The sequence below is a fragment of the Haliotis cracherodii genome, unplaced genomic scaffold, assembly GCF_022045235.1.
Source record: "Haliotis cracherodii isolate W230 unplaced genomic scaffold, xgHalCrac1.p SCAF_12, whole genome shotgun sequence".
Taxonomy (NCBI): Eukaryota; Metazoa; Mollusca; class Gastropoda; order Lepetellida; family Haliotidae; genus Haliotis; species Haliotis cracherodii.
Window position 1 is genome coordinate 40,483,093 of NW_027266267.1, and position 12,135 is coordinate 40,495,227.

Sequence of the window (12,135 nt, forward strand, 5' to 3'; positions counted from 1 at the left end):
TGTTGAGACAGAATAGACATTGTTCTGTTTGATGATGTCAAATTGTATTCGATTTCTTGGTCGTTTTGGACCTTCTATCAATCTTCTATCATGTCTAATCAGATCATCCTAGTCATCGAAGTGTGCAAAGTATACACAACATGTTTTCGGTAATACCAAATATTCTCAAATAGTTAAAACTAATATTTTTTCACTATGTAACAACTGGAGATGGAATATGTTCATGCATATTTCTATATATTCACGTTATATTCTAAACACATCTTATCCTGTTCAGTTTCTTGTTTCTTTCTGTGACCACATCTATCCTCCCGTGAATGTTTAGAACTCTTAACTCCTCTCTTTTCTTAAAAATCCCAAAGCGTCCTGGCATTAAATTAGGCAGATTATGGGGCCATTGAAGCTTAATTCATTTTCATTCCCCATTAGAGATTAACAGAGAGACAGGCAATATCTATTGATATTTTATTTATTATAACTAAGATTATGTTTCGTATGATCATGTGAAAGTGGATTTCTTATGATCATATGAAAGTGGAGAGAGATAAATGTGAAAAATGTATTGACGTTACACAATGGCATAGGCAAAAGATAATGGTATACTGTTGGATGACTAAATACACTGGGTTGTTTTCTTTGAGATTAGAAGTGACATCTACCATACCATTCAAGGTGTTTTCGTATTATTTACTTCTTATACCAAGGATTCTAACGTTTGGGATCAAATGATTTTCAACAGGATTCACAAATGAGACTAAAACTAGTTCCAATTTAGAGACATACAAAACAAATGAAAACAATGCTTAATAAAAAAAATAGAGTAAAAACGGATGGATGTAGAACATCAAAGGATATTAAAAGCACAGATGATGACGTAAGAAAGGCATAAAAGAAAAATAATACCTGTACTGAAATCAGCACAACCGCCAATTTCAAAACGCTTATCGTTTGCTTGTAAACATGCATTGTTTTCAATCAATACAGAAATAAGTAAACAGATCATAAATGTCTAAAAAGAAACAAATAATTTAGGTAATTAAACTTCAATTATCAGGTGCCAAGGGATCTCTACTAGTCATGTTGCATAGTTGCCATGTGTCCATATAATCCAAACTTTGGCGTTCAAACATAAAGGACGAAATAGTTACAACTTTTAGAGACTAGCAGAAGCATGAAAGCACCATAGTCGTATCCTTGATCCTTGTTGTGACAAACACCCCATGAAAACTTACATCCAGCGACAAGGGGGAACCATCTAAATGAGGTAAATCGCCCGGTTAATAACATTTTTTTTAATCCCTTGTAAAATATATGCAGATATATTAAATACTCGACTGTCTTGTTGGTTGGAGAGAAATACTATCTTAGCTGATGAACAAAATGGTCTCCGAAAACAAAGAGATTGTACGGATCATCTATATGTTTTATCTCCTTTAATTAAAAAAAGAAAAACTTTTGATAGTTTTGTTTTAAAAAAGGGCGTTTGGTACCGTTACAAGAGCTAATTTGCGGTTCAAGCTGCGCAAAGTGGGTGTAAAAGGTAAAATACTGGACGCCATGCAATCTCTTTATCATGGTGTAAATTAAATGGATATTTCACTGAACTTTTTCCTGTTTATCAAGGAGTAAAACAATGCTGTAAATTCTCCCCTACTTTATTTTCTGTGTACATTCATGATTAGGATGAATGTATTAATAGTCTCAATTGTGGTATTCAAATAGATGATCAAATGTTATCTGTGTTGTTGTATGCTGCTGGTATCGCGCTCATTGCTCCAGATAAAGCGTTTCTACAATCTATGCTGAATGTCTCAAATGATTGGTGCAAACGTTGGCAATTAACTGTAAATGGTAGCAAGATAAATACTGTGCACTTTCAGGGTGCTTCTGCATCACGACCAGAGTTCAATTCAATTGTGGTGATGTCTCATTACAGAATGGTGAACGTTATAGATATCTTGGCTTATGGTTCAATTACTTCTTAGATATAGGAAAGAATGTTAGGAAACACTAAAAATCTGCCAGTCGCGCTTTATCATTGCTATTTAAGAAGTTTGATGTGGCAGGAGGTATGTCTAACCATGCATGTGTTAAGTTCTAAAAGTTCTCTGGTTGAACCAGTCATGTTTTCTGGATCATCAATGTGGTTTATAAACAAATGTATGCAAGTTAATAACACAGAAAACAGAGCATGTCGTATATTTTCCGGGTGTACATAAAACCACTTCCAATCTTGATGTTAATGGTGATATGGGGCTTGCTTCACCTATTCATAAAGTACACACTCATGTTTTTAGTTTGATCGACATTCATGTGACAGAATTTGCTCTAATGTTATTTATTGGTCTAAACATAACTGTAATTATTGGGCCAGTAGAGTAGACAAAAAAGCAATCAGCTGCAATTTAAAAATATTTCATATTCAACATTTGCAAAATACAATATTAATAGATTGTATTAAACAACGCATTCACGACGTTAATAACTGAAATAAATTATTTATCGGATGATCGCAGGAATGTAAATGGCAACAAATAAAGGACACTTAGATAATTTAAACCTATCTTTTAATGCCGTTGAACTTCATGGATTGAATATAAATTTCAGAGACCAGCACCGAGTTTAAGCAATGGTTAGATGTGGTTCCATGCCTCTTGCCTATCAGCTGAAAGGATTTGTACACATTGTTTTAACTCTTGTAGCATTTGCTCTGATGAAGATGAGACGCACTTTTTAATTGGTGGTCTCTTGTATTCTGATTGGAAAGAAGAATTATTTTTAAAGCAACTATTAGTATTCCACATTTTAAAAATCTTAACGAAAATGATCAGTTAATTAATTTAATGAAAAATATTTGTATTCAAGCAATTGTATCAAGAATTCTTCCAAATATGTATAAGCCAAAGCTTCTTTTATGTAAGCACCTCTTTTTATATCTGTATTCTAATTTAGAACATTTATTTATTTAATTTTATATATTTTAAATGTGAATTGTGATTCAAATGTATATACTTAAATCATATGGCACTTATGAAGAGCATATTCCAAAAGGTGAGTGCTGGGCAGCGCCAATCGCTCTTCCCCCGTGTCGACCCGGGGTGGAATGTGTCCTCAACACCTCATTGCTTGTTGTATGAGGCGACTAAATTGGGCAACCCGTATGCCGTGGGTTGCGCCCCTGTGTCGTTCGATGACGGGATTCTGGTGTCAAGAACAGGTGTTCCTTTGCCCAACACACCACTTTGACCCTCACTTCATCTGGACGGGTGGTAGGATGGGCCCGATCCTATCAATCGGCTGGTCATGCCAAGCCCTGTGCATGGTGAACCTTTTTTTTATATATATTTGACCTCCTGTTCCAAACAGATACTATGGAAACCTTCCAATTTTGTATAAATTAAAAACCTGCCAAGAATCCGTCTCATTGTCCAATCTGGCATTATTGACATCCGGGTTCAAATTGTCTCCAGATAATTGCAAAGAGCGGAAGGGCGGAACCAGCCTAATTTTAATTCTGTTAGACACTATTAGCTACCCTTGTCTGTATTGCTCGAGTGTAGCATCCCTGTAGCCCTGGTGTTTTGTTTACCAATGAATGCAAACAAGCAAGAAAGCATACTGGGATTGCACGTATTTGACATTCTTGAAACTAAGTGTGACAGTTTAAACGCATATGACAGACACGCCGTGTTGGTGCTGGATAATAACATCATTGTGGGTCACGTTCCCGTTCAACAGAGTAAATTGTGCAACTACTTTCTTCTTCATGGAGGTGTCATTCAAGTAGAAATTCGCATAAACCAACACGTTCTAATCTACTGCAAGGTGGACTTGAAATTCCTGCATTGTTTATATTCATTGGCAGAGAAAAGGACATTAACAAATTGCCTAACATTTTACAGGAAATTACTGTTCAAGTTTAAAGTCATGGCGTCCAGAAAATCATTTACGTAAGGTCAAAAATTAGAAGCTGTACAGAGAGTTAAAAATGAGTTTGAAGCTTATTTGAGGAAGGGCTGCCAGAGAATTAAATGTTGATCGAAAAAATCTCAGAAGATGGATGTCGGAGGAACAGGTCATGTCAATTAATGACGGCAGAAGGAACAAATGTCGCATGGGCAATCCTGGGCAAAACCGCAAGAACCAGACCTCGAAGAAGCATTGTTGGTGTGGTTTAAAGAAGAAAGAGCTGAAAAGCATGTTGTGAATTACATCAATATGAGGGACCGGGCATCAACGCTAATGAAGGAAATGGGAATTAGCGAATCGCTAAAAATTAGTGATTCTTGGCTACATAAATTGTGCAAACGCCATTACATTTCATCAAGGAAGATCACCCATCACAGACAGCAGGACAAACGGAACTTAATGATTCAACGAATGGTCAGCTATGATCATCTTCATGGTGTACAACAGTTGGCATCAGAACTCGACAAGACCAAGATATTGTATGTATGAAACTCCATGTTACATCGACATCACAGGGCAGACAACGCTCGACTTTGTTGGATTGAAAAATGTTGATGGCCTGACGATTGGACATGACAAAAACAGATTCATCGTTGTTCTGTGTACATGCTTGGATGGGCGTATCCTCAAGGTCATGGTCATTCTTAAGAACCTGGTCCACCTCCCAAAATGCAAAGTTCCAAAGAACATTGAGTTGTTTGTGTCCAAAGGAGGTTCAATGAATGAAACGCTGATGCTTTCTTGGATAGAACGCGTGTTCAAATCCCGTGGATTGTATTTTGCGAATCAAGCATCTCTACTCTTGATGGACAGTCACAGAAGTCATTACACTGATCCTGTGGTAAAGTCACTGAAGTCCCTGAATGTCGCTACTAAACTTATTCCTCCAAAGACGACATCCTATCTCCAGCATATTGATGTGTCAGGTGGGGTCAACACTCAATTCAAGGCTGCACTGAGAAAAGCATGGCAGGATTGGTTGATCAACGGGGACAAAGAATTCACCCCAACCAGGAACAGAAAGAAGCCATCTTATGATGTTCTTCTCCAGATGGTTTTGGAATCGGTGGAATCTATCCCATCTTCTGTCGTCATCAATTCCTTTCAGCTGTGTGGTGTTGCTGGGTTCAGCAATGACGTAACAATGGAAAATCTGAACTCCCGACTACGAGACATCCTCCGATCCTTTGAAGGCTTTGTTCACTCAGATGGGAACAAAGACGACGTTCCTTTTGAATCTTCCACCTCAGAAGTGGAAGTAGACGACTGATTTACAGTCATTAAAAAGCTCACATTGAGTGTCTAAGCTGTCTTTACAATTTTGAACTCTTTGAATTTGAAAAAGAAAATCATTTTGTTTATGTTAAAGTGTTGTTTCATTCCAGTTGTGAGTATTGTTTCATTACACTTGAGATATTCATGTTTCGTATGGTGTTTTTGTCCATATTTCGTATTAAAGCCCTTTGCTTTAATTTGGATAAAATGTTACCTTATTAAAATAGGCAAAATCCGTAATTAAGCCCAGGGCTTAAATACGTGCATTCCCGGTAGAAAGAAAGTGGAAAAATATTTCTGTAAACATCCTACAGTTCATAACTTGAAAAATGTTAAAATTACTAGTGCCATGGCAGGACGTGCTTATAAACATAATAAGCGTCAATCATGGAGGAAGTATGATTTCGATTCAAATAATGGTGAAGTTACAATGAAGTATTTCATTGCATGAGCTACATACCGCTCTTGAGCAAGCTCATGATACTGCTGCAGGGGATGATAATATCAGTTACGCAAGCATTTGCCTAAATCGTTTTAGATATATTTGAACAAACATGGACATTAGAGAATTTTCCTTTTTCATGGCATAATGCCATTGTAGTCCCCATACCAAAACCTGGCATCATGCAGATCCCTCAAATTACCCCCCTATATTGTTAACCAGTTGTGTTTGCAAAACCATGGAACGAATATTAAATAATAGATTAGTATGGTATTTGGAAACCAACAATTGTGTTACTAATATTCCACGTGGTTTCCGGAAAAAAAGAAGTACTACTGATCATTTAGTACGATTAGAATGCTTTGTTAAAAATGCTATTGTAAATAACCAACACATAGTATCAATTTTCTTTGATCTTGAGAAAGCATACGATACTATCTGGAAACATGGCATTTTAAAGGATTAACACGCGCCAAGAAGTCAAACCAAACCATGTTACCAAATGCATTATGATAACATATCCCTCCGCTATGCACAGTTACCTCTATCGGATAATGGGTTGTGTTTCATTTGGTTATAACAGTAACTCATTTTTAATGTGAAGTTTACACGATATACGGCTTTTACCATTTGACGAGAGGTGAGTCACATGACGTTTTTCACGTGACTGTATTCTTGAAATGACGCAAACACTGACTATTCCCACATTCCCAGGGAAAACCCTGATGATTCCCTGGTACGAGTCCATACAGAAGCGTTGTTTCTCATCATTTAGACCCTTTAATTCTGAACTTAACGTCTTAGCTTACTCTGTGATAAGTCAGAGAGTTTGGTTGTATGCCCGTTTAAGGATACCCTCGCTACAACCCATCCCAGAAAAAAAAAACGAAAAAAAAATCCAAACTATTGTAGTGACAATGTACAGCAATCTATGAATTTACCTAAGTATCTATTTGACACATCTTTACAATCACCTTTCAATGATCGGCCAACTGATCAGTGATGACAAAGGCTTGAAATAGTCACAGGTTAATTAACAACTTCGGATATATCTCCCGTCACGTTTATCGTGTCGGCCATTTTGACGTCTTGTACTTGATGTAAATGTATTACGATGCTCCGTCATTGTGATTGACTTACTGAGGTAAATCTTTTACAGACCTTCTCAACTAACGAGGATATTGTTTGAAATACATGTCTTGTAAACAAACTAAAACAGATGAACTTTTTTATTCCGGGATGGCCTATTGAAGCTAGTAGTAAGTCAAGGCACCGTGCGTGTATAGTATATGATATGTTATCATATGTGTTTACATTACGGTGTGGGGCGTTAAAAAAATACACTGACGCAAGTATATTCTGATCAAATCAACTGGATAACTGAATATGCTTTCTTTTGCATATTTCATAACATCACTACACAAATTTAGACAGTTGCAGTAACACACTACGGTGATCACATTGAACATCACTTTGAACAGTATTTCAGTTATATCACGGTGTATCAGACTGATGTGCGATAAAAATCCGAAGTGGTTCAGGCCATCCAACGGGTGTGCGCGAAAAGGTAAGCGCATCATGCCACACACATGGCACCCGTCACAAACACATGCAAGGACAAATCCATTGTTCACCTGAACAAAGCACGGAAACACACAAATATGCCCGTCATCACTATTACCGAGCATGTGAATTATATTGTCGTCAAAAACATGGATGAGTATAAACAATATGTTCCTGGTAATGCATGTCATACATTTGACAAGATGTAATGAGTCAGAGTATTAATGTTAAACACAGCATATAGACTCGGCCTGCAGTTGAACTCATCACCCATCCCATTATTGATAATCCTTCTTGAAGATCTCTGAAATCAGAAGCTGCAATAGCGCATTTTTACAATTTGTTAGACTTCTATTTCATAACTCAGTTTTAGTTTCACGGATCACTATGGAAGGGACATTGTCGCGTTTTCGTATTGTCGCATTGACGCCCTTACAAAATCAAGCAAAACGTGTCAAAATTGACCAAAGCGCGACAATTCGACAACGCGACATTTTGGCCATTTGTCGCATTGTCGCAGGATCGCATTATTGCTCTTTGAATAATCTTTAAAACAATTATTTATTTTACAAAAGGGCGACGATGCCGTAGCGCGACATTTTCAAGGTCAAAATATGTCTTGTTGTCGCATTGGCGCCCCATCACAAATGTGTATAAAAGGCGTAAAGTTCAGTTAATGTTACAGTTAGGAAGCGGTAACCAATTTATATCTGTCGTAGAAGTTCAATCTGATGTATGTACGTTTTGAAATGAAAACCCACGAGTCCGTCCGTCCACGAGTCCATAACGTTTTATTGTTAGCCCTTCCCTTTTTTAGTGCTTATTGTTCAAGTCCCAGTTCCAAACACATACCTCTAGTGCAGTGGTCTTCCGGAAGATCTTACTCTTGACCGTATCAGACAACTGACGAGTGCGCGCCTGACCTGTGACCTCGTTACCCACGCCCCCCAGCCCTCCCCCCCCCCGATCCAGTTAAATGTATTAGTATTTAATATTACGAAAGGCATGATCATGTACACGTTCACTGTAGTAATGTAAATACAAGTCAACTTGATTATAATTTTTATAATAGTTTAGCGCAGCATCAACGATAACTATCTGGTATCCTCACTTGTCATCGAAGTATTGACATCGAACAATGGACGACAATTCGAAATTCTTTTTCAAGCTATAAATAGCTTCAATAGGGGCAGTACCAATGTCAGTAAAATGTGTATCTACAAAATATACTTCGAAGAACAATGTTTGTTATTAATGCTTCCTTTCATGGATAGAATTGAGGCAATCTACCCTTGCAAAATCGTTCTAGAATTGAGCTGGATTCCTTTTAGATTTATTCTCTATGGTCTGGGAGACGTACAAGGGCGTCATGGATAACTGGGGCAGCCTGGCTCAGTGTAATCGGATATGTTGTGGAGTTTCGGGTTTGGGCTGTTTGCTGAATAGAACAAGGGCTCACGAACAAGGGTACAATGTAGAGATTAAAGAATACCACTTCTGTTTATATCAGATATGTTATTGTGATTTGAAATCTCTTTTGAACAATTGCGAGTTATTGTATACTCTGTATTCTTTCGTCGTTGTGGAATATATAATTCTATGTTGTTTTTTTAATTATCCACAAATAATGAGAACTACAATGTTAACATCTATCTGGAGATATACAATAATACTACTGAAGGGCATATCTGAAAAATGGGACTAATCGAGTAATATTTCTTTCTTATATTAAACACTGCCTGTTACAGGCATTCTAATCATTATATTATACTTTGTATAGTTTAAAAGTCAAATAATGGCAAATTGTGTATCTTTCTGCATTTTGAATTCATTATAATTTCTGTAATAAAGCTTTAACATCAGATAGTGATCTAAATATTATCTGATCTATACTGTGATAAATGAATGATTAATTTCGTATTATCAATTAAATAAGCTGGAATATGATAGTACAAATAAATTATTTTAATCCGTTCGTGTGAGTAGGTAACGAGAGATCTAGGCAAGTCACTAACGTAACCCTTTTTGAAATCTCAAATATTTAAAGTTTAAGGGGTTTGAACACGTGCATTGAATGACAGACAAGAAAGCAACGCAATGATTAAATTATGAATCAAATTATGTTATAAATATAACAAAATATATAGAAAATAAAACTTTAATTTCTCATTGTTGGAAGCTTTATACATACCAGCTATATGACGGTGGTTTGTAAATAATCCAGTCTGGGCCAGACAATTTAGTTATTATCATCAAGAGCACTGATCTACGCCATTGGGATACGATGACATGCATGAACCAAATCAGCGAGCCTGATCACCCGATAAGCATGGGTTGTTAAAGGGCCTATTTTAACCCGGATTTTCACGGGTAATGTTGGGTTTTTTTTATATTAGGGAGTGAGTGAATGAGTGAGTTTGGTTTTACGCGGGGGACACTAGAAATGGGCTTAATTCACACATTGTACCCATGTAGGGATTCCAACCCGGGTTTTTGGCATGACGAGCAAACGCTTTAACCACTAGGCTACCCGACCACCCTTTTCAATAATAAGGTACAATGGAAATCTGTATACCTACAAAATAAGTCTGTATAAGTAGATGGATAATATGTCCATACACGTCAGTTAAATGGGTTAGACTGCATACGGTTCAATGATGAGCTCTTTTACAAGTCGATATTTTAAGACATGTATTTGATATTCATAATATCTCCACAAAAGCTACACAATGGCGACAAAACGGTACCGCCATCACAGATACCAATAATACATGTTTGAACATGATATACATATAATTACTTTAAAGTTAAAACATGTATCAAAATAGAAAATTAGAAGGATTACAAATATAAATTCCGACATTTTTCGGATTTATTTTCGTTTGGAGAGAGAAGCAGTGACTGGTATCTGATGGGTGCAAATAGGTGTCGAGTCGCTGTCTCAGATGTCTAAAATTTCGTAGCTCTGTAGATCAGGCACTCGTGAAGAGCAACCTCCTCGTGGTGAGTGGAACCGGGGCAGAATATTTCCACAGCACCCCATTGCTGGTCGTAAAAGGCGACCGAATTGGGCAACCTGTTTGCCTTGGGTTGCGCCCCTGTGTCGGCGGAGGACAGGATTCTGGTAGTTGAGGGCACTAGTTCCTTGAACTGTGTTCCTTTGCCCAACACACTACTTCGACCCTTTCGCCTAGACGTGTCGTAGAATGGGCACGGTTCTATCAATCGGCTGGTCACGCCAAGCCCTGTGCGTAACCATTCAATTTATACATTTGTATGTATTTTGCTTTTCACAAATGTATTGCTTGGTTTGTATAACACAACTGTTGTAAAATATATTGCCTAGAGTCCTATGCCAGAAGGCGGTGGCTCATGGGCCAATCTGTAAATATTGACAGCTGAATTCTGTATGTCTCTAAATTTGTGTTATTGGCAGAACCAGCTTGGCAAAACATTTAGTAGACAAATATAGCTTTTCATGTCATATTTGCTGGAGTATAACACCCCTGTAGCCCTGGTGTTTGTAGTTGGTTTCCACTACATCACTGTCCTTGTTGACACTCCATGGCGGGTGGGGAGCAGGGGTGCAGAACAACTTTCTCTCATTATGTCTACAAAATACCCTGGTTCAAAAAGAAAACACTTAGATGCCAGCTCTTCTGATGAAGAACCTGATTTACAATTAGATTCCTGGGCTCGATTCATTGTAATCGAAGCTTCAGATCACCAACCCTTAAAATTAAATCCGTTTGCCATTTCCAAGGCCATCAATGGTTGTTGTGGCAAAGTAGAAAATGTCTCCCGCCTGCGTAATGGCTCCATACTTGTAGAGTGTGCAAGAAGACAGCAATCTCTGAACCTGCTATCAATCAGCCAATTTGCAAATGTAGAGGTTGCTGTCTCGGCACACAGAACGCTGAACTCGTGTCGGGCATTGTAAGAGACCGAGCTCGATGTCTGTCTGACATGAACAAAGATGAGATTGTGACTGAACTGACAAAACAAGGTGTAACAGCTGTCAAGCGATTCACACGAAAACAAGATGACCAAATTATCAAGACTAACACCTATCTCTTTACTTTTTCCCTATCTAAAATACCAACATCTATCAAAGCTGGATATTTTAACATCTGAGTGGGTTTATGTATCTAACCCACTCTGATGTTACAAATGTCAACAATTTGGTCATGGTGCAAAGACCTTCACTCTCAGTACAATCTGTGCCCGCTGCAGTGGGTCACATGAAAGCACTGAGTGCACAGCTGCCATAAAATGTGCCAATTGCAAGGGAGACCATTTCGCCTCAGCTAAACTCTGTCCAGCATTTCTTCTTCAATCACAAATCTTAAAAATCAAGCACACAAACAATATCTCTTTTCATGAAGCTAAAATATTAGTTCAGTCATAGTCTCCAAATACCTCAGCTAAATCTTACTCAGCTGCAGTAAGTACTATATCTGCTATCAAAGTTGCCACAGTGTCCACAAGGTGCCAAACTATCATCGCCTAGATTGGTGATCAGAGGATGCTACCAGATATTACAGCTCAAACATCCCAGAATGGTACTGCAACATCAGCTTCACAGACGGAGCTAGTGGAATCCAGAACAACAGAGTCAGAATCAGCCCTCCAACACTTGGAGATGCCTTCTTCTCAGCCAACACCTGTTCAAATCAAATTGAACCTTTGGCGATGGAGGTCACTCCATCTTAAACAGGCCATGGGAGTGGACCTCCCTCCAGATCAAGATCCCCAGTAGAATCGCAATGACCTGTTATAACCCTATAATACAATGGCAAACACAATTTTAACGATTTACAGCTATTAACACAGGATTTCAAGCCAACAGCCTTTTGTCTACAAGAAACATATTTTAAAAATACAGA